The sequence below is a fragment of the Aplysia californica genome, unplaced genomic scaffold (assembly GCF_000002075.1).
Source record: "Aplysia californica isolate F4 #8 unplaced genomic scaffold, AplCal3.0 scaffold00614, whole genome shotgun sequence".
Taxonomy (NCBI): Eukaryota; Metazoa; Mollusca; class Gastropoda; order Aplysiida; family Aplysiidae; genus Aplysia; species Aplysia californica.
The window spans coordinates 233800-239853 of NW_004797884.1; positions in this window are offsets into that span (position 1 = coordinate 233800).

Genomic DNA, 6054 nt, shown 5'->3' on the forward strand with positions numbered 1-6054 from the left:
GGGGGGGGGGGAGAACGATAAATCTGAGCTCTGGCTGCAGTCTTGTGAAGCTATTAAGACGCCCTTGGCATAAAGTTTATCTGAGTTATAAGGAGTGATCCATTACGCTACCAGAAGAGATTTTCATTGTATACTCTAAAAAGGTTCAATTACGTAGCCTACGTAAGACACACCAAGGCAACTGTGAAATCGATACAAAATTGGGCCACATCTCTGGAAAGACGGATCTTGGAGATTACCTGACACTTCTAATGTTGTTTTATTGTTTATGCGCACATGTGTATATAAGGCGCTTGCAAATAAACGTAAATTCGCCTGTACTTATTCCACAACTGGACGTTCTGTCAAGTGTTTACGTTGGTGACCCTGACGCCCAACACCACCGTCCGTGATCTACGCAGATCCCCAATGTGAAACCACGTAATATATATTTTTTAAATTCGAACTTTTTCCAAGACCCAGACTTTTATTCCTTCAACTTTCACGCAATCGCCATGGCCTAATCTGCACTAGGTGAGTCAGCAGCAACATTGCTCACAAATGTAACTAGCCAACGACAGTCAAGAGATCTTTCTTACAATGCTGAATTTACCACTAACATCCGACATATCCAGGGCAGGTTCAACGTGATGGCTGATGCCCTTTCCCGTTTCAATACAGATTCACCACCAGAACACTTTCAATGGCTCGCTCAAGACCAGATTCAATCTCAAAGCTTCCACTGGGTCTCAAGATGTTCAGCTTGGGGCATCGACACAGCTCTGTCATGGGGTGTACCCACTGGTGCACAGAGGCCGGTGTTACCCAGTTCCTGGGCTCGTCCAGTCTTTGACCATATTCATGATCTCCCAATGCTGGTGTGTGACCCACTCAACGAGCAATCAGTCAACGTTTTGTGTGGCACGGTATGAAAGGTGACATACGCAAGTGGTGCACAGAATATCATGCCTGCCAAACATCCAAAATTCATAGACACATGAGTGCACCACTAATGAAACACCTTCCGCCGAAGACCAGATTTTGCAGACTTCAGGTGGACCTTGTTGAGCCTTTGCCAGCCAGCCATGGCATGAATTATCTTTTCACTATTATAGGCCATTTCACCACATGGCCAGAAGCCATCCCTCTACCAGATGCACATGCTTCCACCTACGCTTCAGCTCTGATCCATTGTTGGATTGCCAGGTCGGGAGTTCCGGAGGACATTATATCAGACAGTGGCAGGCAGTGCACTTCCAATCTCTGGGCAAAGTGTAATAAGATATCAAGTATTGAGACTCGTACAACCACAGCTTATCACCCCAAGACAAATTGCATGGTGGAACGTTTCCACCGTCAGCTCAAAGCAACACTCAAAGCACGCACCACTGGTCCTGACTGGGTGGCAGAACAGCCCATGGTTCTTTAAGGAACTCTTCTTGGCGAGTGGACCCCAATTATTCTCTATCTGAGCTTGTGTATGGCTCAACACTTTGCCTTCCTGGGGAATTTCTTCCGGTCCTTGACACACGGGCCCGTTGAACAAGACTCTAAATTTATTAAACATCTCCAATGTACCGTGCACCCAGTGCATCCTTCTACACCAAAGTTTCAGGGACAGCGAACTGCTTAAATACCGGCAAATTAGTCTTCAACAGGTTATGTCTACGTACTACGTCCGTATTGATTGTCACAGGACCCCTCTACAGCGACCTATGGAAGGTCCCTTATCGTATTATTGATGTCAGTGAAACGTTCTTCACACTAAACATCAAGTGAAGAAGAAAGTCTCGATCGATCAACTCAAAACTCCTTTTGTGACCTCCTTCACATCATCAGTTGATAAGAAAGTGGATTGCCCTACTAAGGTGTCGTCACCAACCTCTTCAAAATGAAAGACTTTACGATCATCTCTATCATGATAAATCTGAACATTTCGATCAGCTCTGGTAGCATCACGATTACCAGAACGACTTTCATATTAATTCAATTCCTGGCAATTCACTGTGTACTTAGTTGTACAACGCTGCGAGGGGAAAAGGGGAGGGGGGGGCAGCGATTTAGCCTCACGATATCTGCATGGAAAGAAGTCCAGTTAAACTATGTTGTGTTATTGTTAATGCACACATGTGTATATAAGGCGCTTTTAAATCGATGTAAATTCGTCTGTTCTTAGTCCACAGCGTTCTGCCAAGTCTCAACATGATTAATACATCATCACCCAAAGTCCATTATGCTCATTTTCACCAGGCAATGAGTCGAGCGTTTCATGCACAATGTCTGACACAAAATTTGCACATGAAAGAGGCACAAGGCAAGATTGTCAGTAATCTGGCTGGTAAGATCATTTGAAAGTGGCTCGCTGTTATTGCGACGCAGTTCTTTTTTTTTTTTTTTTTTTTTTTTAAATTGCGTGCTTCTTTGATTGCGACTTGCGTGACATTTCAGCCACTGTTAAAACTTAACACTTTCCAAGCGTCTTATTGGCAGATGCGTGCTTGCAAAAATGTGAATGGGATCTCGTGGTTTGAATCCGGATAGCGACGGAAAATTTTCTTTTCAAATTTTTTTTCCCACATCCTTCCCTGCTCTCTAACAGTGTTTTGTTGCCTGCTTTCGTCTTCACTTTCTGCCCCCACCCTCTTACCTCCTTTGCCCCCTCCTCTGGGCTCATGACTGCCGCCTTTCTACTGCTACTGCTCCTCCTTAGTGCTGTCTCTCAGTCACACCCCTGATCTTATGGTAAGTAAGATCTAACAATTAGCCTACTCGGATAAGGGCGAAAAATGTCGGAGGTCCCGTTTTCAAGTTGCGCACGTTTGAGATACCTTAGTGTTCCAAAATCAATAAGCGTGAGAGTAGGCTTCGATCGCCACCCGGGCAAAATTCTAAATTTCCTACAAACTGAAAATGTTTAATGTGTCCCAGGCGCTCATATGACCTTATTATGCAGTTGCCAGCACTGTAAACCACTAACAACAACAACAACAACAATAACAACAACAACAACAACAACAACAACAAAAGAAAAACAATGGAAAAACAAATTGTGAAGTATGGATGTGATGAAGTAATGTATTATTTCTGTTTCGTGACTTAAATGTCATGAGAAGATGCAGAAATAGACGAAATCCGTTTATGTTTCGTGACTTAAACGTCACGAGAAGATACTGAAATAGACGAAATCCGGACTTCTGGTCGTAATAATTTTATTTCAAAGGTCTATCATTTTATATGTACTTCTGAGCTGCTGGAGGGGGGGGGGGGCAGTCCTGTTGTGGTCTAGAGGTTACGGTGTTCTCATCTCATTCATTTGTTTTGTTTTGTTTTGTTTTGAGGTTGTTGTTTTGTTTGTTTTCTTTTTCAGGTGGAGGGGGTTGTGTTTTACGACACTCGCAACTGCATTTAGTCATATGATCGCGCGGTACACAATAAGCATTTTCAGTTTGGTATTAATTTCTGTCCTGGTGGCGGCCGAAGGGTACTCTTATATTGATTTTAGAACCACCAGGAGATCCTAAACGTTCGAAAATGTGAAGTGTGGATGGACATATGATTTATGCTCCGTGACACGAGAAAATACTCGAATAGTCGAAATCCGAACTTCTGGTCTCGGGACCTCCAACATTTTCCCTCCCTTTAACCAAGAAGGCTAGGTGTTAGATCTTACCTACCGTAAGATCAGTAGATCAGGAGTGTAGACACTTCGCGCGTCTGACTTCACTAAAATTGATCATGACATTTTCAAATTTCCGGAAGCAATCGAGCAGGAACAGCTTTAGTCAAGCCGAAATGAAAATCACTTGCACGCAGAGATTTCTAGCCAACAAGACAAATTATAACCAAGAGCAAGGCTAGGTTGTCGTCCCTTCATGCTTCGAAACAAAGCACGCAAAACACATTCATGGTATGGATGTCTCTAAATTTGATTTTTACAGACTTACTCGGTCTCTTTTAATTTAGTCTGTATCGAGTGAAATGACGATTTCGATTACATAAATGACGAAAGATTTCGGAAAATCTAAAATCAAAGTGAAGTTGAACAATTATAGCCCGGTCTAAATTTCATAGCGCATCTTAACTGGAAATGTCTCTTTAAGTAATGGGTGAATCAATGTCCCTCATACTTTGCAATGCAGTCGATGTCAATTTGTCTTAACTCAATCATATTTCCCCACAACAATTGGGGCCCATTAAAAAAAACAAACTTTTCTGCACATCTCTGTCACGCAAAAATTGGGAATGTTCGCTGCACTTTCCTCTCCTCACACAATGCATCATTGCATACACACGTAGCCTACATCAGTGCTCACTAATGACACTTTTTAGTGGCAAATCTGGTTACAAAGTAATACTTCTATAGTAAATACCATCTTGCACAACAGGTTCTAAAACCACACGTTCAATAAGTATCATGTCGTGATTAGAAAAAAATGACGGGCGGACTTGCTTACACTTTAAAGGCGATATTTTCCCAGCTGTAAACCTTTTAAAACCTGTAAAAATCACCCTGAAGAGTTTTTTATTAGTATTTATTCAGGAATTTTCTCGAATACAACTAACATGTGTTTACAAAAATACTGCCAATTGATACAAGTCGTTGTGCAAAAGCTGGAGAGTCTACGTTCAACAGTTTAGGGAATAATTTGACAGTAAGTTGTGCCACGAGTGTTTGACCGCAACGTAATTCGCCATTCCAAGATGATCTCATCTTAATAGCACTTCCTGTTAAATAGTTTGAAAACTAGGGTATCACAGTGACAGACGCATAAGGTTCTGATTCCCTGGAAAGCGCAATCTCTGAGCAAAAAGTGTGAACGTATCTCAGGCCGAATAAGAGCACTACCTGATACAAGAAGGAAGTAAATTAATTTTCTCGATTTTAAAATCCCCCAGACCCGGATATCAAACACAACGAATTATATGTCCTTGATAATTGAAGAATGCTCGAACTGGACACACATTCAACGCCAATCCCGCTTTCACATTATCATTCATTGTGTGTATTTTGTATTGTTGATAGGTTTGGGAGTGTCAGGCTTATCGTAATGACAGAGTGGTTAAAAGAACGTTGTGTGTATTATTCGAGTGATCTGTTGCAATCCCAAAACATGCCCTATGTTCGATTGGCAAACCTAATTTGTTGGCATTCTTCTTTACTTTTCTCTCATTTTTCCATTGATAATACAAATAATGATAATTTGAAGCTCATATTTACCCCCGCCTCTGTTAGAAAGTCTTTATATCACCCTAAACCCTGCCCTTTGAAGGGAACAAAAAACCCTTTCTCGCCTCTTCATTTCCATTACAATTTAGTCTCCATTTCTCTTTTTATACCTTTTAATTGCTTTTTTCTTTCCTACCTCTTTGTTCCTGCATGTAGTCCCACCACACTGTGTATCCCTTCTCACGCATGTATGTCTCCACAAACGTTCATAGTCCCGAAATGCCGTTTATCTTGTTGGGATATCTTTGAATCTTCCAAAATGTTCCATTTGTTCATGGCAGAATCTCAAAGCTTCAGATCGTTTGTTCACAAATTCTGTTACCTGTTTTTACACCGCATACAGCCTCTCTTATTCAGAAAGTCGTAAAGGCATGTGTGTGTGTGTGTGTGTGTATGTGTGTGTGTGTATGTGTGTGTATGTGTGTGTGTATGTGTGTGTGTATGTGTGTGTGTGTGTGTGTGTGTATGTGTGAGGCTACCACAGTAGACTACTACAAGGTAAAGTAGGTAACCTCTCCAAAAGCTGTTACTTTTTTGAAAAAATGCACACCCCTACTAGGGAGTGCTATTAATGAACAAAATATACAATTATATACGCTTATTCATTGCTTGAGCCGTAACTCCTTATAACAGACTGTAATAGTAGCTAACCAAAAGCGTCCAGTGTTTTTGTATGCTTTCATGTTTCTCTTTACCCAGACTGACTCGGCATTTCTGGTGCCACTCAGTTATTTACGAACATAACTGTAATAACTTACCGGAATGTTCTGAGTCATGTTTGAATTTTTCGTAATTATTCTTTTCCATATTAATAATAATAATAATAATAATAATAATAATAATAATAA